Source organism: Lissotriton helveticus, chromosome 4_1 (assembly GCF_964261635.1).
Source record: "Lissotriton helveticus chromosome 4_1, aLisHel1.1, whole genome shotgun sequence".
Lineage (NCBI taxonomy): Eukaryota > Metazoa > Chordata > Amphibia > Caudata > Salamandridae > Lissotriton > Lissotriton helveticus.
In genome coordinates this window covers 1,633,589,995-1,633,610,455 of record NC_136063.1, presented here as the reverse complement: position 1 = coordinate 1,633,610,455, position 20,461 = coordinate 1,633,589,995, and the positions used below count along the sequence as shown (strand labels likewise).

Below are 20,461 nucleotides of genomic sequence, written 5' to 3'. Positions count from 1 at the left end.
GCTCCTCACACTATAACTTGCGCCAATCGCGCAGTTACAAATGTTTACAGCGCGCGCCTGCTCCCAGCCCCTTCCGCCAATCCCTACCCCGGGCCTGTTCCATTTGGGCGAAAAACCCCAGGGGGAGACTGCTCGCGCTATGCTCCCCCTGGGGCCCACAATGGGAAACCAAGAATAGGGATAAGCAGAGGGATAGGCGGGGGAAGGAGAAGGTGGAGGCTAGTAATGAGGAGGAAGAAGAGGGAGGGGTATGAAGCATCCCAGGGTAAACCCATCGAAGTCATTGAAGAGGGGTAGAGGGGAGAGTGTCTGGTGATTAATGTTTTGTTTGGGCCATGCATCTCACACAAGAGAATCGGCTCCCTGAGTTAAGAGAACGTCTTCAAAGAGTTGGAGGGCCCGGAGCCGGAGAGGGGTGGTGAAGTAAGAATGTTCCATTTTGGAGAACTGATCAATCAGTGGTTGCCAAGTGCATGTAAATTTAGCTTCTGTGTGTGTGATTCGGCATGTCAGGAGTTCCATCATCATGACGGGCCAGGGGCGTGTGAACCACACAGTGATAGGTGGGGCAGAGGGCTTTTTCCAGTGATGTGTGCGATGAGGTGTCATTTGGAGTGTGTCATAGTGGTATACTACTGGGGCTGGGCCCCCAGGATGGCCACGGTGTTTGAGTGCAGTATGAGGAAACCTATGACGTCTTTAATGTGGCTCAGGACTTTCTTCCAGAAAAGGGTGAGAAGTGGGCAGGACCAGCAGATGTGAGTAAAGTCGTCTGTCGCCGAGTGACTGCGCCAGCAGAGGGGGGAGGAGGTGGGGAAATTGTTCTGTAATCACATCAGAGTGTAATACCGGCGGGTCATGATTTAATAGGCATTTTTGCATTGGGGTATTGTCACGGGGCTCTGCCGGACACGGGGTGAGGACTTTAACGAGTGTTCCTTTCCACCCCGTCCACAGGACCCGTACGGCCCCTTTAATGCAGCTTGGGCTTCCCCGGGGGCGGAGGCATCACCTCTGAGGTCGTCATCGTTCTGCCAATCCGACACGGAGGAGGCAGACAAAACACTGCAGGCGGAAGACAGAAGCGCGAAAGCCGGAGGACGAGTTGGCGTTGGGAAACCGGAGCCGAACAAGGACCTCGTCGAACTGAGAAGGAAGACGGAGGACGGAGCCGAAGACCCAGGAACCAGGAGGACCGAGGAGCCAGGAGGCCAACAATACCGTGATTCGCCCCGCCACACTTCTGGAGAAGTGTGCCTGGACAAAGTACGGGACCGCATACTGCGCTTTGCATTTTCACGGGGAGGGACCGGGTAGAAGCCGTCTGGGGAGGTCACCGGGCCGTGTGTGTTGTTTTTTTCTTCTTTGCACACTCCCGCATTATTCTTGCTATTGCCGTTTTGTTTTTGTATCAAGAAGCTTGGTGGTAGTCCCTGGTGAACCCACACACCACCCCCTCTTACAATATTGGAAGTGTGGACCCGAGTAGTAAAACCTGTGGCATCTTTTCTTTTGTTTTTTTCCAGAGAGATATTGGGGACCCTGTGCCTGAAGCACCGAAGCCTCTTAAAGCGCCAAACCCAGGCAGAAACACCTTCCCTCCCGGACATCCGGAGCAAGCAGCTTATCAGCAGTAAAATATCGGGCTGATGTTTATTCCTTTTCTGTTTATTAATAAAAAGAACTCATAAAGACTTCCTTTGGTCGGGAACTCATTGCCTCCCCAACCCAATCCCCCACCTATACATCGGCGACAAGTGGCGAGCCAGATAGGAGTTGGGAAGAGCCACCATCTGACACAAGATGGAGAACCTCATACACCAAATGAAGGAGGGCCAGGCAAAGCTTGAATGGGCTATAGAACAGACATCTAGCCAAGCTGAGGCAGATCGCGCAGCATTCACTACAGCCATCCAGAACCAATCCGATAACCTAATGAAGATAGCGGAAGGACAGACCCAGCTCATGGCTGTTCTTGGACAGGGAAGAACCACCGCCCGCCTCCCGGAACGGTCGTTCCCCTGCAGAAGTATGCCCCAGGGGATGATCCTTTGGCATTCTTCTTGAACTTTGAGAGGGCTGCTAGGGCCAGCGCTTGGCCCGGGGGCAGGTGGCCATTCTACCTTGTCCCCCTTTTAACGGGAGAAGCCCAGGCGGCATATCAGATGGTGAACAAGGACAGTACAACCACCTATGCACTAGTGAAACAGTATATTTTGGACCGTCGAGGAAACCCATAGGCTACGGTTCCGCCAAGAACGAGGGGCCCCAGGAGATCTCACCAAAACCTTGTTTTATAAACTAAAAGGAGCAGCGAATCTATGGCTCAAGCCGCAGGAGTCCAACATGGAGGAGGTCATGAACAAGATATATCTAAAGCAGTTTTTAGAGGCACTGCCCTATGATACCCGACGCTGGTTAAAGCAACATGCTGGCCTGACTCTGGAACATGCGATAGAGATGGCTACCTCATATGCCCGGGCCCAAGGCTGTCCCTCCATAAAAGAGCCGGAAAAAACACCAAAACCACGACAACGGGGAAACCAGACAAGAAATTCACAAAAGGTCCAGCTGAGCTCCCGCGACCTAGGTTCTCCCAACCGGACATTCCCCCGGCCTCAGGTCCCCAGTGTTATGATTGCGGGGAATGGGGACACATAGCGGGGTACTGCCACAAGAAAAAGGAAAAGGACGAAGAACCCATGGATGTGAGCTAGGCGCCCCATTCTATCCTATTCGCCCAAGAAACCGGCCCAGTGTTTTATATGAGTGTGGTCATAAATGGGAGGGTAGTAAGGGCTTTACTGGACTCAGGCTGTAAGCATTCAGTGGTGAGGCAGGAATTAGTCACCCCTTCTTGTTTTTTGCCACGGAGAACCGTTCATATTAGGTGTGTACACGGTGATATCAAAGAGTACCCCATGGCCAAGATCGCCATCTATAGTGAATCGGGATTGGAGGCAGAGGTGGTGGTTGGGGTTTTGGCGACTCTCCCCGAACCGGTCATCATAGGGATTGACAATCCAGGCTTCAGTACCCTTATGTATAACGCCCTTAATAGAACTAAAAACCCGTGTAACACCCGTCTTCTGAACCATGGGCTAGGGATACACATTTCAGGACGGCCCAACTAAACAACGCTAGCCTCACCAATGCTTGGCAAAAGGCTCATAACGAACAGGACCCCTTAACTAGGACATATCCCGCCTTTATAGAGCAGAAGGGACTACTGTACAGATTAGCAAGACCAGATGGGGTCCCTCAGCTGTTGGTTCCGGCCGGGTTTAGGGAACAAATTCTTTTCTTCGCCCATGCACATCTACTGGCAGGGCACTCCGGCGCCGAAAAAACAGGGCAGGTCATACTACGACACTTCTTCTGGCCAGGTATCTATGCAAGAATCCAAAAGTACTGCCAGGAATGCCAGATCTGACAGTGACGCAATCCATACATCCCTCCCGCGGTGCCCCTGAATCCCTTGCCTATCATAGGTAAGCCATTTGACCGCTTGGGGATGGATCTTATCGGCCCCTTGCCCAAATCTGCTCGAGGACACCAATACGCTTTAGTATTGGTTGATTATGCCACTCGTTACCCGGAGGCTTTTCCCCTCCGGGCAGCCACCTCCTCCATTATAGCCCAGAGACTAATAGAGGTGTTTTCACGCATGGGGTTCCCCAGGGAGATCATCACTGATCAAGGTACGCCTTTCGTATCTCGATTAATGAGACAAGTGTGTAAACAACTATGGATCAAGCATATAAAAACCTCTGTTTACCATCCCCAGACAGACGGTTTGGTTGAGCGATACAATGGGAGCCTAAAGCTCACCTTAAAGAAACTTCTGTCCGGGGATGGTAAAAATTGGGACCAACTGTTGCCACTAGCCCTTTTTGTCCTCCGTAGCCAGACCCAAGCCAGCTTAGGAACCTCGCCTTTTGAATTGTAGTTTGGGCAGAGCCCTAGGACCTTATTAGAGATCACAAAGGACAGTTGGGAAAAAGAGGGAGCTCAGGAAGCCGAAGCTTTACTGGACTATACACGTCAGCTACAAACAAGGCTCCATAAACTGAGAGCCTTGGCCCACGACCATCTAGCCTTCGCACAGATAAAACAAAAGGCGTTTTACGATAGAGGAAAAAGATGGAGGGAATTGAACATCGGTGATTGGGCCCTGGTCCTATTACCCACTTCCCCCCACAAATTAAAAAAAGAGTGGCAAGGCCCCTTTAAAATCATTAAAAAGATAGGACGAACCACTTACCTATTACAGTTAGCCAGGAACAAGACCCAAATGTATCATATTAATCTTCTGAAGAAGTGGTTGGGTAAACCCCCTCAAGCGGTTCACACAGTCACTACTGCCTCAACATCCCCTCATACTGTTTATGATACCCCTATCAACCCTGATCTAACTGACACACAAAAAGAAGAAATCCTTTCTCTCCTGCTCCGCTATTCAGACGTCTTCTCAGATCAGCCGGGAAGAACCCAGCTAGCAGTGCACTCCATCCCTACACCCCCGGGTGTTGTTGTTAAACAGAAACCATATAGACGGATGTATGACGTTACAATGCAGGCTATTACAACGCCTGCCTTTACAACACGGTTTTTACATCGCAGTCCATTACAACGCATTGTGCTTTTGGGTGTTGGATAGTAAATAGTTTAATTTACTATTCCAGCTCCAGTCCCTCTGGACACTAGGGAAGGTTATTGGATAGTAAATTAACCTATTCCCTATCCTAGAGCACCCCCCAGCGCAATGCGTTGTAATAGTTTGCGTTGTAATGACCCCGTTGTAATGGTAGTGCGTTGTAAAAGTTTCGTTGTAAAGGTTGTTTACCCATATAGACTACCCGAAGCCCGACGACTTGCCTTCCAAGAAGAAGTAAACCAAATGTTGTGATCAGGAGTGATAGTCCCGTCACATAGCAATTGGTGTTCACCAGTGGTCCTTGTGCCAAAACCGCATGGCAGCATCCAGTTTTGTATTGACTTTAGGGCAGTAAATAGGGTCTCCAAACAAGACGCCTATCCACTTCCTCAAGTAGAAGAATTGCTAGAATACCTTGGTGAGGCCAAATACATCACTACAGTCGACCTCACCAAGGGATATTGGCAGATTCCCCTAGCCCCTGCTGATCAAGAGAAACCGCGTTTTCCACCCCTTCCGGCCACTTTCACTTCACCGTCCTCCCTTTTGGGCTGCACGGAGCACCGGCAACTTTTCAAAGGGCCATGGACACTGTACTATCACCTCACCGTCACTACTCCTCCGCTTACTTGGACGACATTGTCGTTTTCAGTAAGACATGGGAGACCCACACCGAACATCTTGACAATATCCTCTCTAGCCTCAGGGCAGCGGGGTTCCACGTTAACGCAAAGAAATCCCCAGTCACCTTTAAGTACCTTGGCTAAGTATTGGGGGACGGGCTGGTGGAACCCCAGACAGAAAAGATTGAGGCCATTATGAATGTCCCATACTCCAAACCTAAAAGAGATCTGAGAGCGTTTCTAGGCCTTGTGGGGTATTATCGCAGGTTTATCGCACAATTCGCTGATCTAGCAGGACCCCTCACTGAACTTTTACGAAAGTCCCACACCTCTCCCAGGTTGCCAGCACCCTCTGACAAAGAAAGCAATGCGTTCCAGGCCTTAAAAACGCCCTTACCTCCTCCCCTGTACTTGTGTCCCCAGATTTCTGCAAACCCTTCATCCTCCAGACAGATGCCTCGGGAGTCGGAATTGGGGCGTTTCTCTCACAGCAGGACGAGGGGGATCTTCAAAGGCCTATTCTATACATCAGCAGGAAGTTGTTTCCCAGAGAGGTAGCCTACTCAACCATAGAAAAGGAGTGCCTTGCTGTCCGATGGGGGGTGGACAAACTCCGCTATTACCTAGAAGGCAGACCTTTCGTATTGTATACAGACCATGCCCCACTGACCTGGCTCCAACGAAACCGCGGTCACAATGAACGCATCCTGCGGTGTTTTTTGGCCCTCCAGCCCTACCAAATTGAAGTCCGTCATCGAAAAGGCATGGAACAAGGGAACGTTGACTTTCTCTCTTGCTTTCCACTTTCCCCCGATTGGGGAAATCCCGGGGGATGGATGTGTCACGGGGGCTCTGCCGGACACGGGCAGGGTGAGGACTTCAACGAGTGTTCCTTTCCACCCCGTCCACAGGACACGTACGGCCCCTTTAATGCAGCTTGGGCTTCCCCGGGGGCGGAGGCATCACCTCTGACGTCGTCATCGTTCAGCCAATCCGACACGGAGGAGGCGGACAAAACACTGCAGGCGGAAGACATTACCGCGAAAGCCGGAGGACGAGTTGGCGTTGGGAAACCGGAGCCGAACAAGGACCTCGTCGAACTGAGAAGGAAGACGGAGGACGGAGCCGAAGACCCCGGAACCAGGAGGACCGAGGAGCCAGGAGGCCAACGATACCGTGATTCGCCTCGTCACACTTCTGGAGAAGTGTGGCTGGACAAAGTACGGGACCGCATACTGCGCTTTGCATTTTCACGGGGAGGGACCGGGTAGAAGTCATCTGGGGAGGTCACGGGGCTGTGTGTGTTGTTTTTTTCTTCTTTGCACACTCCCGCCTTATTCTTGCTATTGCCGTTTTGTTTTTGTATCAAGAAGCTTGGTGGTAGTCCCTGGTGAACCCCCACACCCGCCCCCTCTTACAATATTGGAAGTGTGGACCCGAGTAGTAAAACCTGTGGCATCTTTTCTTTTGTTTTTTTCCGGAGAGATATCGGGGACCCTGTGCCTGAAGCACCGAAGCCTCTTAAAGCGCCAGACCCAGGCAGAAACACCTTCCCTCACGGACTTCCAGAGCAAGCAGCTTATCAACAGTAAAACATCGGCCTGATGTTTATTCCTTTTCTGTTTATTAATAAAAATAACTCATAAAGTCTTCCTTTGGTCGGGACCTCACTGCCTCCCCAACCCAACCCCCCACCTATACATCGGCAACAGGTATGCTCCTGAATATCCTAGGGATGGCACACCAAAATTGTTCCCATTGTTTTGAGGAGATTTCCTCTGTAGAGTCTGCCTGCCATTGTGTTTGGTAAGTGTGAGTTTGGGTAGGGGTAGAGTGTTGTAGCACATGGCATTTACAAGATATCAGGCCCCGTGTGCCAGCAAAAGAGCGTACCATTGTTTCAAAGGGAGTAAGTTGCTGTGTTGCCCGCTGCTTGTTCAGTGGTGTGAGCAGCCAGTGCCAAAGCTTGTAGTATTGCAGTCGATACTTGTCTGGTAGGTGAAAGTCTCTCTTGCATTGGTCAAAAGTTTTGAATACTTCCCCTTTGAAGAGGTCTTGGATTGTGCAGCAGTCTCGCACCAGGCTAAGAATGATTGTGGCGGTAAGGCTGGAGGGAAATTAGTGTTACGGGCCTACACGTTGTTGGGGGAAGGGAAGGAGGTGAGACCCCTTAGGGATTGCAATTTTGTCCCAGATTTCCAGGCTCTACACACTCACTCCTGAGGCAAAATAGCCGGGAGCATTTTACTCTGTAATTATTGCTGATAATTTGTTTTTAAATACCTGCACCAGCTACTTTCTCACGCTCAGAAGCCTCCGCTCAGCCGAACGAGGGCTGACGCGGTGAGAGCGTTGCCTGGCCAACGCCGCCTTTCCACCGGCGGACACGCCCAGCCACGCAGGCCACGCCCCCCCGCCACACTAGAAGAGCGAGCGCTGACTGATAGCGCGCCGCTCTACACACTCACTCCTGAGGCAAAATAGCCGGGAGCATTTTACTCTGTAATTATTGCTGATAATTTGTTTTTAAATACCTGCACCAGCTACTTTCTCACGCTCAGAAGCCTCCGCTCAGCCGAACGAGGGCTGACGCGGTGAGAGCGTTGCCTGGCCAACGCCGCCTTTCCACCGGCGGACACGCCCAGCCACGCAGGCCACGCCCCCCCGCCACACTAGAAGAGCGAGCGCTGACTGATAGCGCGCCGCTCTACACACTCACTCCTGAGGCAAAATAGCCGGGAGCATTTTACTCTGTAATTATTGCTGATAATTTGTTTTTAAATACCTGCACCAGCTACTTTCTCACGCTCAGAAGCCTCCGCTCAGCCGAACGAGGGCTGACGCGGTGAGAGCGTTGCCTGGCCAACGCCGCCTTTCCACCGGCGGACACGCCCAGCCACGCAGGCCACGCCCCCCCGCCACACTAGAAGAGCGAGCGCTGACTGATAGCGCGCCGCTCTACACACTCACTCCTGAGGCAAAATAGCCGGGAGCATTTTACTCTGTAATTATTGCTGATAATTTGTTTTTAAATACCTGCACCAGCTACTTTCTCACGCTCAGAAGCCTCCGCTCAGCCGAACGAGGGCTGACGCGGTGAGAGCGTTGCCTGGCCAACGCCGCCTTTCCACCGGCGGACACGCCCAGCCACGCAGGCCACGCCCCCCCGCCACACTAGAAGAGCGAGCGCTGACTGATAGCGCGCCGCTCTACACACTCACTCCTGAGGCAAAATAGCCGGGAGCATTTTACTCTGTAATTATTGCTGATAATTTGTTTTTAAATACCTGCACCAGCTACTTTCTCACGCTCAGAAGCCTCCGCTCAGCCGAACGAGGGCTGACGCGGTGAGAGCGTTGCCTGGCCAACGCCGCCTTTCCACCGGCGGACACGCCCAGCCACGCAGGCCACGCCCCCCCGCCACACTAGAAGAGCGAGCGCTGACTGATAGCGCGCCGCTCTACACACTCACTCCTGAGGCAAAATAGCCGGGAGCATTTTACTCTGTAATTATTGCTGATAATTTGTTTTTAAATACCTGCACCAGCTACTTTCTCACGCTCAGAAGCCTCCGCTCAGCCGAACGAGGGCTGACGCGGTGAGAGCGTTGCCTGGCCAACGCCGCCTTTCCACCGGCGGACACGCCCAGCCACGCAGGCCACGCCCCCCCGCCACACTAGAAGAGCGAGCGCTGACTGATAGCGCGCCGCTCTACACACTCACTCCTGAGGCAAAATAGCCGGGAGCATTTTACTCTGTAATTATTGCTGATAATTTGTTTTTAAATACCTGCACCAGCTACTTTCTCACGCTCAGAAGCCTCCGCTCAGCCGAACGAGGGCTGACGCGGTGAGAGCGTTGCCTGGCCAACGCCGCCTTTCCACCGGCGGACACGCCCAGCCACGCAGGCCACGCCCCCCCGCCACACTAGAAGAGCGAGCGCTGACTGATAGCGCGCCGCTCTACACACTCACTCCTGAGGCAAAATAGCCGGGAGCATTTTACTCTGTAATTATTGCTGATAATTTGTTTTTAAATACCTGCACCAGCTACTTTCTCACGCTCAGAAGCCTCCGCTCAGCCGAACGAGGGCTGACGCGGTGAGAGCGTTGCCTGGCCAACGCCGCCTTTCCACCGGCGGACACGCCCAGCCACGCAGGCCACGCCCCCCCGCCACACTAGAAGAGCGAGCGCTGACTGATAGCGCGCCGCTCTACACACTCACTCCTGAGGCAAAATAGCCGGGAGCATTTTACTCTGTAATTATTGCTGATAATTTGTTTTTAAATACCTGCACCAGCTACTTTCTCACGCTCAGAAGCCTCCGCTCAGCCGAACGAGGGCTGACGCGGTGAGAGCGTTGCCTGGCCAACGCCGCCTTTCCACCGGCGGACACGCCCAGCCACGCAGGCCACGCCCCCCCGCCACACTAGAAGAGCGAGCGCTGACTGATAGCGCGCCGCTCTACACACTCACTCCTGAGGCAAAATAGCCGGGAGCATTTTACTCTGTAATTATTGCTGATAATTTGTTTTTAAATACCTGCACCAGCTACTTTCTCACGCTCAGAAGCCTCCGCTCAGCCGAACGAGGGCTGACGCGGTGAGAGCGTTGCCTGGCCAACGCCGCCTTTCCACCGGCGGACACGCCCAGCCACGCAGGCCACGCCCCCCCGCCACACTAGAAGAGCGAGCGCTGACTGATAGCGCGCCGCTCTACACACTCACTCCTGAGGCAAAATAGCCGGGAGCATTTTACTCTGTAATTATTGCTGATAATTTGTTTTTAAATACCTGCACCAGCTACTTTCTCACGCTCAGAAGCCTCCGCTCAGCCGAACGAGGGCTGACGCGGTGAGAGCGTTGCCTGGCCAACGCCGCCTTTCCACCGGCGGACACGCCCAGCCACGCAGGCCACGCCCCCCCGCCACACTAGAAGAGCGAGCGCTGACTGATAGCGCGCCGCTCTACACACTCACTCCTGAGGCAAAATAGCCGGGAGCATTTTACTCTGTAATTATTGCTGATAATTTGTTTTTAAATACCTGCACCAGCTACTTTCTCACGCTCAGAAGCCTCCGCTCAGCCGAACGAGGGCTGACGCGGTGAGAGCGTTGCCTGGCCAACGCCGCCTTTCCACCGGCGGACACGCCCAGCCACGCAGGCCACGCCCCCCCGCCACACTAGAAGAGCGAGCGCTGACTGATAGCGCGCCGCTCTACACACTCACTCCTGAGGCAAAATAGCCGGGAGCATTTTACTCTGTAATTATTGCTGATAATTTGTTTTTAAATACCTGCACCAGCTACTTTCTCACGCTCAGAAGCCTCCGCTCAGCCGAACGAGGGCTGACGCGGTGAGAGCGTTGCCTGGCCAACGCCGCCTTTCCACCGGCGGACACGCCCAGCCACGCAGGCCACGCCCCCCCGCCACACTAGAAGAGCGAGCGCTGACTGATAGCGCGCCGCTCTACACACTCACTCCTGAGGCAAAATAGCCGGGAGCATTTTACTCTGTAATTATTGCTGATAATTTGTTTTTAAATACCTGCACCAGCTACTTTCTCACGCTCAGAAGCCTCCGCTCAGCCGAACGAGGGCTGACGCGGTGAGAGCGTTGCCTGGCCAACGCCGCCTTTCCACCGGCGGACACGCCCAGCCACGCAGGCCACGCCCCCCCGCCACACTAGAAGAGCGAGCGCTGACTGATAGCGCGCCGCTCTACACACTCACTCCTGAGGCAAAATAGCCGGGAGCATTTTACTCTGTAATTATTGCTGATAATTTGTTTTTAAATACCTGCACCAGCTACTTTCTCACGCTCAGAAGCCTCCGCTCAGCCGAACGAGGGCTGACGCGGTGAGAGCGTTGCCTGGCCAACGCCGCCTTTCCACCGGCGGACACGCCCAGCCACGCAGGCCACGCCCCCCCGCCACACTAGAAGAGCGAGCGCTGACTGATAGCGCGCCGCTCTACACACTCACTCCTGAGGCAAAATAGCCGGGAGCATTTTACTCTGTAATTATTGCTGATAATTTGTTTTTAAATACCTGCACCAGCTACTTTCTCACGCTCAGAAGCCTCCGCTCAGCCGAACGAGGGCTGACGCGGTGAGAGCGTTGCCTGGCCAACGCCGCCTTTCCACCGGCGGACACGCCCAGCCACGCAGGCCACGCCCCCCCGCCACACTAGAAGAGCGAGCGCTGACTGATAGCGCGCCGCTCTACACACTCACTCCTGAGGCAAAATAGCCGGGAGCATTTTACTCTGTAATTATTGCTGATAATTTGTTTTTAAATACCTGCACCAGCTACTTTCTCACGCTCAGAAGCCTCCGCTCAGCCGAACGAGGGCTGACGCGGTGAGAGCGTTGCCTGGCCAACGCCGCCTTTCCACCGGCGGACACGCCCAGCCACGCAGGCCACGCCCCCCCGCCACACTAGAAGAGCGAGCGCTGACTGATAGCGCGCCGCTCTACACACTCACTCCTGAGGCAAAATAGCCGGGAGCATTTTACTCTGTAATTATTGCTGATAATTTGTTTTTAAATACCTGCACCAGCTACTTTCTCACGCTCAGAAGCCTCCGCTCAGCCGAACGAGGGCTGACGCGGTGAGAGCGTTGCCTGGCCAACGCCGCCTTTCCACCGGCGGACACGCCCAGCCACGCAGGCCACGCCCCCCCCGCCACGGCATCCCTCAGATGACATAAATCATGCAGCAGCATCGGAAGCGCAGCGGACGAGCGCAGCGGGCGCGACGAATGCGCGCCGAAGGCGCGCATAAGGCAAGCTCGTCTGCGCTCGTCCGCGCCGAGGACGGGCCTAGGGCCACCCCCCCTGCCACCGCACCCCTTCTCACGGAGGTAGTTACAGCAAGACTAGTCTACACGTCCGCTGAGCTACTTGAACTCAAACAAGGATTGCAAGTTCCCCATGCCTTACCACAATTTAGACATAACAACGTCACAGTGGGCCCACATAAATGCCCTTTATGTACAAACATCCCTCTTCCTTTTACTAAAACTGTCACCAATCAAGTGTCAGCTGCGCTAATAAACGCTAGATCACTTCCCAAACATAAGCTGGAAGTGGCCGACCTGATCGACTCACATAAACTAGACCTACTTTTTCTCACCGAAACTTGGGGGGACGAAGCGTCCGGCCCTGACTTCACAGCAGCCACTCCAACTAATTACAGTGTCTGTAGACTGGACAGACCCAAACAGAAGGGAGGAGGCATAGCAATTATTCACAGCAACCAGTTTAAACTCACCACGACGCTGGTCAATTGTGCCGAGTATGAAGCCTTTCTTTTTACTATAGGCCTCTCGCCCAAAGACTCATTCAAGGGTATGTTAATCTACCGCCCCCCCGGGTCACGTGCTAAGTTCCTTGCTAACATAGGTAATATGATCGAAGCCTCGGTAGGTGCCCCCCATTTTACCTTACTGGGAGATTTTAATTTCCACTTGGAATCTATTACTGATCCGCACACAGCTCAGCTAACAAATGACTTAGCATCTATTGGCCTGCTGCAATTAATAAAAGATCCCACACATCAAGCAGGTCATACTCTAGACGGCCTTTTCACCAACAATCCTCATATTGTTGTCACCAAGGTAATCCCACTGACTTGGACGGACCACTCAGCCGTATGCTTCTCCATTGCAACCCCGTCTACTAAAGACAGTCTCACATCCTCGGCTACTATCTCATACAGAGACTGGAAACACATCAACTTGGATCTTTTAGGAGAACTGATGCTGGCCAATCATATTCCTGATGGAACTCAAGACCCCATCTCAGCATCTGCAAGCTTTCTAAGCTGTCTCAATAAGGCCTGTAACAAACTAGCCCCATTCAAAACCCGTCATCTAAGTAGGCTAGCTCCTTCAGCACAGTGGTTCACTGAGCCCGTGCGAATTCAGAGACAGTACTGTAGGAACCTGGAAAGGCAGTGGCGTCGACATTATAACTCTACTGACGAGCAGACCTACAAAAGTGCACTACGGATTTACAAAAAACTCATAAAAGCAGAAAAAAGTCGCTACTACACCGCCCAAATTAATGAGGCAAAAAACTCGGTAGGGCAACTATTTCAGGTAGTCACTCACCTATCCAACCCCCCGGTTCCACGCCTAGAAGGATCACAAGCTCTCTCGGACTCCCTGGCCAAATTTTTCGAGGACAAGGTCAACTCCATCTTTCTGAACTTTCGTCACTCCAGCAATCCTCCAATCTCCACGCTTACTACGACTCCTTCGATCAAAAACAATTCCCCGATCTTTTCTTGTTTTGAACCAACCACACAGCAGCAAGTACAACAGCTGGTGGCTGGTACTAAATCGGGCTCCCCTCTCGACCCTTGTCCTGCTGCAATCTTCAATCATATACCGGAAGCCATCTCGCCTGCTTTATCTACAATCTGCAATGCAATGTTTGCAACAGGCATCTACCCGCCTGTCTGGAAGAAGGCTATAATCAAGCCTCTTCTAAAGAAGCCCACTCTTGACCCCCTCCTCCCGGCCAGCTACAGGCCTATTGCATGTCTCCCCTTCCCAGCCAAAATTTTCGAGAGAATAATGAATATCCAACTCTCGAAATTCATCAATGATAATGAACTTCTTGATGATACTCAGTTCGGCTTCCGACAAGGCCACGGAACGGAGACAGCACTACTTAAGGCAGCAGACGAAATAAGAGCCACGATGGACAAGGGAGGTTCCGCTGTCCTTGTACTTCTGGATCTTTCCGCCGCCTTTGACACGGTCGATCATCTTACACTGATCGACCGTGTCTCGGCTGCGGGAATAAGAGGCAGAGCTAAGGACCTTCTCGCCTCATTCCTGGCCAACCGTCCACAGACTGTGAAGTTGGGTAACTACACCTCCCCGACCTTCTCTCTCTCGTGCGGAGTGCCACAGGGTTCCTCGCTAAGTCCGATGCTCTTTAATATCTACGTATCGGACTTGGCGAGGGTAATAAAATCCTATGGAATTGCACTCACAACCTATGCTGATGACACTCAGTTAGTGTTATCGGTACACAACGATGGCATTGCAGTCGCGGCCAACTTCCAGGAGGGAATGAGGGCAATAAGTTCCTGGATGTCATCAAATTGTCTTAAACTAAACTCCGACAAAACGGAGGTGATGACATTCGGGAACTTGCAACCCACCTGGTCCCCTCAGTGGTGGCCTTCCCAGCTGGGGAACCCCCCTCAACCTGTAGTCAAGGTGCGCAATCTGGGAGTAATCTTCGACACCAAACTGACATTCTCTCATCATGCCAATGCGGTGGTATCCTCTTCCTTTTATATCTTAAAAAGGATAAAAAAATTATTGCCATACCTGCCGCCTTCTGCGGGCAAAACCCTGATCAGCTCCCTGGTGTTCTCAAGAACAGATTATTGCAATGCCCTCTTTCTAAATGCCCAAGAAAAGGTCCTTCAAAAACTACAGACGGTACAAAATGCCGCAGCCAGGGTTCTTTTGGCTATTCCCAAATTCACTCCCACGTCCCCCTATATCAGAAAGCTACATTGGCTCCCCATACGGAGTCGAATCAAATTCAAGGCTTTATGCATAGCCTATAAAACTATTAATAGCCCCGGCCCGCAGTTTTTAAAAACAGTTCTCCGTCCCTTGGAGCATGCAAGAACCTTACGATCATCCTCAGCACATTTACTGAGGGTTCCACGGACAAGGAGGACGAACTGGGGAGATAGATGTTTTTCCATAGGAACTGCTAAACTGTGGAATACATTACCATCTCACATCAAAACTGCTCCTTCCCTACTACACTTCAGAAAGAGCCTTAAAACCTGGCTGTTTTCATCCTAAACTATCTTTTGCCCAGAGTGAGTTCAGTAGTACTAGCGCCGAGACACCCTCACGGGTATTTGCGCGCTCTAAAAATCGCATAAAATAAATAAATAAATAAATAAGGACTGTATTCATGGGGGGGCTATGTAAGCACTCTGGGGTCACGCATGTCTTGAGAGTCAGGCCAGGTCCCAAAGGGGTCTGCAAGTGGTTGCGTGGTCCATGTGGAACCAGTGTTTTTCGCTTTCACAAACAACCCATTCCGAAATGTATCGAAGGTGTGATGCTCAGTAACACTACAGGAGATTGGGGCAAGCAAGGCCCCCGATCCCTAGGCAGCATGAGAATTTTGTTGGAGAATCTCGGGTGGTTCTTTTCCCAGATGAAGGAGGTCACGTCACGTTGAAGGCGTAGTATATTAGCTTGTGGTATAGGAGTGGGCAGAGTTTGGAATAAGTATAAGACTTTAGGAGGGATGGACATCTTGAACTCGTTGAGACGGCTGAGCCAGGACAGGGGCAGGGATCCCCAGGTTCGTAGGTCTTCAAGAACTGAGCGTCTACATTCTGACCAGTTGGACTGAGACTACAATGACAGAGACAGTATTAAATTCAAGCCTAGGTAACGAAGTGAGTGCAATGCCCACTGAAAGGGGGTAAGTGATTGCAGATCAGCCAATTCCTGTGGAGGGATCAATAGGTTTAGCACCTAAGATTTGGCCATGTTGATTTTAAATCCTGAGAGCCCCACATAGGAGTGGAGGAGAGATACTAGTGAGGCAGGAAGATCTTGGGGGCGGTCAGTGTGAGTAAAAGGTCATCTGCAAATAAGGCGACCTTATGTTCTAATCCGCCAAAAGGGATGCCCTTGATATCTGTGGTTTTGCATAAGGCTATCACCAGTAGTTTCACCGCCTGGACAAAAAGTAGAGGAGAAAGCGGGCAGCCTTGTCTGGTGCCCCTCTGTTTGTGTATGTGTGGGGAGAGTTGTCAGTTAACTCAAATCTGGGCCAAAGGGGCAGCCTAAAATGCCATATTCTGGGATATCATGGTCGGTCCAGGACGATTTTCTGTAGGATTGCAGGTAGAAAAACCCATCTGACACGGTTGAAGGCTTTTTCCACGTCTAGACATAGCAAGCATGCCGGAATGTCCAGGCGATGGACCTTCCCTACGAGATGGTCTATTCAATGTATGTTGTCCGCGCCCTGGCGCTGGCGTATAACTCCAACCTAATCTGGGTTGATCAGGCTGGGTAAATATGGCTCTAGATGGTATTGCAAGATTTTCGTATAAATTTTGGCATCAGTGTTTAGGCGATAGGGCAGTTTGATGCACACAGGGTAAGGTCCTTTCCTGCTTTAGGGATAAGAACTATTTCCACCATAGACATGGTAGGGGTGAGGCCCGTACCTTCATAAAATAAGTTAAAGAGGCATAGAAAGAGTTTTTGCAGTTAAGGCAGGAAAATGTGATAAAATGAGACCGAAAAGCCATCCGGGCCAGGGGTCTTGCCCACCGGCAGGCCTTTCAGTGCACACTACAGTTCGTCCAGGGTGATTGAAGCCTCTAACAATTGTGTATGGTGTAGGGGGATTCCACCGACAGGAGGTTAAGAAAGATTCAATATCATCCTGTGGGGGGGGGGGGTCCTTCACATAGAGTGTAGTGTAGAATGCATGTTGCTTGTTGCACTCTGAGGTCGCGCAGGGGCCGTCTGCAGATTTAATCTGTGATATGTGGGTTTGTGCTGCCTGACGGCAGAGTCAGTGGGCCAGAATGGATCCCACTTTGTCTCCCCCCTCGTAATGTCTATACTTTAGTGCCAGCAGTGATCGCTCTGCTTTATTCGTACGGTGGACTCTCAGTTGCCCACGAACCAGAGCAAGCTGCTTATGCTGTCTAGAGGGCATTGAGTGGGGTTAAGCTTTTTTAAGACCTTGTTGTGTCAGGTCAGACCGTTTTCTACTAATCGAGCTTCTCAAGTGCGAGCAATTATTATGGAGGTGAAAACTCTCCGGGCGGTCACCTTGAAGGCATCCCGCAGGATAAAGTCTGAGGTCTCAGGTAGCGTGTTTGGTTCTTAAGTGTGCTGAGATCTCCCACCGTATTTCATCAACATTAACCGGGTCCCGCCAGATGTAGGGGGGGGGGAGCGGCCAGCAGGGGGGTGGAGGAGGTTATAGCGGTTTGGTATTGCAGCACCATCTCCAGATGAGCATGGTCAGAAGTGGAGATGTCAGAAATGTGGGCCGACTTTAAGGCCCGGCTTAACATGTGTGAGAGAAAAAAGTAATTGATACGCGAGAATGAGCGATAAACGTGTGAGAAGACGGAATAGTCCTGAGTCTCTGAGAATTTGCAGCACCAGGCATCTGTGAAGGTCGGTAAGTTCCCTCTTCAACGCAGCGGACATCGCCCGAGTGCCCTTAAAAGAGGTAGCGCTGTGGTCTAGTTCGGGGTCCTAAACCAAATTAAAGTCCCCTCCCGTGATCAAGCGGTCCCCCTCCTGCGATACTTGTTCTTTCAATAGGGTTCTAAGATATGTATTCTGTGATTGTTTGGGCACGTACTCATTGAGGAGAATGAGGGTTGAGCATCGTGTTGGATCCTGATTTCAATGAAGCAACCTTCCCTGTCCTGTACTATCCGCACTCCTTGTGTGCAAAACGGTGCTTTACATAGGATTGCGACCCCGGCCGTCTTAGTTGTGCCCAGTATTGGTTCAGGTATTTTGAATGGGCCATGGGGTGTATATCAGAGTGTAAAAGGTAGGTTCCTTGCAGGAAAATGACGTCAGGGTCGAGTATAAAAGGTATCGCCAAAACTGACGTCGCTTGTTGGGAGCATTGAGTCTGCTTATGTTGAGGTAGAGAATACATCGATCGGAGAGCCGTGGCCCAGTACGTATAAGCAACCAGATTTTATCTAATAGTGGAATTGATAAAGCGTCTGAGTGAAGGCCTTAACAGTGATGTGGAATACAATTTAATGCAATGAACATAGAAGATTGGCTATAGACATGCTTCTCGAAACTTTTTTAGGACAAACCTGGCGCTTTTCACGTGTATTGCACGACGGGACTATATGAGAGTATAACTACACTCCGCTATAAGAAATTAGCTTTGACACAAAGACAGCATCCGTTGAACATAAGGGAAGTCCCGGCCTCGTAGTGAGAGATCGTATGACTAACTGCAACATGAATACTGTCTAAAAACCTACCATTTTTTCTGTCCCCTGGTTGCTGTGATGTTGGTATCTGGAAAGGTCCTGACGAAGGTGGTCTAATCTCTTTTACACCACTGAAACGCGCGTCGACCCTTTGATGAGCCTTGTGCTCTGAACATCTAATTCTATTTGGTCGCGGAGGTTTTCTCTGTCACACATAACCTCTACCGTGTACAGATGCTGATTGTATGAAGTTTTGTGAGAGTATGTATGTGTATGAATGATTGAGGTTTGGTTGTATTTATTTAAGTCAATCCAGGGGGGTTGTTTGTTTTTCTATTTCATATGAAGTGTCTTTATAAAATTGCAAGTAGTGATTGTGTCAATTTTGTATTTTGTATGTATTTTTATAATAAATTTCTACCTTGAATGACGAAAAGATAAATATATAAAAAGAATAAGAAAATTGAAATGAGATGAAATATATGAAGTCATGAAATAAATACAATGGAAAATGTCAATGTGTAGTGTCACTGTTGTGTATATATATGTGTAAGATAATTTGAGAAGAACAAAGTTTCATGTAAAGGACTAATATTCTACGAGGGAGCATATTTAGTTGGTGTTAGTCTCTTTCCCCTCTACTCCCTAGCCTGTAAAGTATATCTCTTAGAGGGGGTCCCCCATACTAAAGCAAAAGGTTCAGCCACTGTGATATAGGAAGTGTGGAGGGGTGGCCATCCCGGGTGTAAGAGAGCCCAGGCTCTAATGTCTCGGCTAGCAAGGGTGGGGGTTCGAAGGGGTGCTCCCAGTCCCGGAAGAAGGATGGAGGAGTGTGGAAGGGAGAGATCAGAGTTCTGTGTCAAAGCTTGTTGTATGGAGTAGTCCTCCCATAGTTGTGAGTGAATGTTGGAAGGAACCCATTATACCCCCATTCCAAGCCCTAGGTTCCCCAGGGATAGGACACAAGGAAGGGAGGTTAGAGATGGGGTAATGTAAACTTTAAAAGGCTAACCGGGCCAGAAAACTCTATTCAGGTCCTCTAATGGTCCATGAGCCTGGGCGAGGGCCATTCTGGAGAAGTCACTCTCCAAGGGAGTGAATTGAGCAGGGTGGGGGCCATGAAAGAAAGTTCCTTGCATCTTTTCTGTCTCCAGCCTCCGCAGCTGGTGGTCATAGAGTGAGGGGTCATCCCTCTGTTAAGCTGAAGTCTATGGCTGAGGGCTCCTGGTAACGGACTACCGTAAAGTTTGAAGCTACCAGCTGTGGGGGGATCGCTGAGGGAAATGTGTTCCAGGTTGGGGTCAGTAGTCCCAAGGTTTACTTGCTATCAGGTTGGCCCTGTCAAGCGTGTATGGTCCGGGGTGATGTTTTGCCTGTAGTTGGAGCATAGTAAAGCCAGGGGGTGTGTCTGGTCTCAACCCAAAAGGCAGCAACTCAACAGTCACTCAGAAGCTGCTTGAGATCAGGCTCCTTTATCCATGGAGCAGAGGTGCTGGATAATATCTTGTTCCTTGTCTTGAGGCCTGCGTTTGGCTGGGGGTACCATGGACCTTTCGGGTCTTATAGCATCAGGAGGCATAAGGAGGAGATAGGCAATTGTCTCAGGATGCCATCGGAAGGTGCAGGAAATGTTTTCCAACCTGTAAAGTGTAGAGAACCCAGCATTTGCCCTCCCAAGTAAATATCAGAGCGATGGGGTGGCCCCACTGATACTTGATGTTGAGGTCACGGAGCCTGTCCATAACAGGTTTGAAGTCTCGAGGCATTATAACGTCACCGGAGCTATACCCTAAAACACTTGGATAGTGTGCCCATTGTAGACCAGTTCCACTATGCATTGTGTGGCTTGTAAGATGGCTTCCTTTTCAGTGAAGAAATACACTTGTGTGATTATGACGGGTCGTTGACACCTCTAATATTCTGGAGTAAGTCCGCCGCATGATGTACAAGCTCTCTGTCCCTTTGGGTATCCCCCTAATGCGGAGGTTGTTTCTCCTTCTTTTGTTTTCCAAATCCTTCTGTTTCAGTTCGAGGTCGATGTGCTGTTCTTCAAGCGTGGCCATTATACGCGATAGATTCTCCTGATCCTCCGAGCATGCATCTATCGTGCGTTCCAGGTCGTCGACCCATCCACCTATCTCAGTAATATCATGTTTGAGGTCATGAAGACAGGCCTTGAGTTCGG

The 20,461-nt window shown here is 51.1% G+C and overlaps 1 long non-coding RNA gene across 1 annotated transcript; it reads left to right on the top strand.

Moving 5' to 3' along the window:
* Positions 1-1,505: 1,505 nt before the first annotated feature.
* LOC144827628 (uncharacterized) lies at positions 1,506-6,775 on the top strand. Its single transcript, XR_013610275.1, has 2 exons — positions 1,506-4,560; positions 4,855-6,775. It is a non-coding gene; the product is annotated as an uncharacterized LOC144827628 (long non-coding RNA).
* The last annotated feature ends 13,686 nt before the right edge of the window (positions 6,776-20,461 follow it).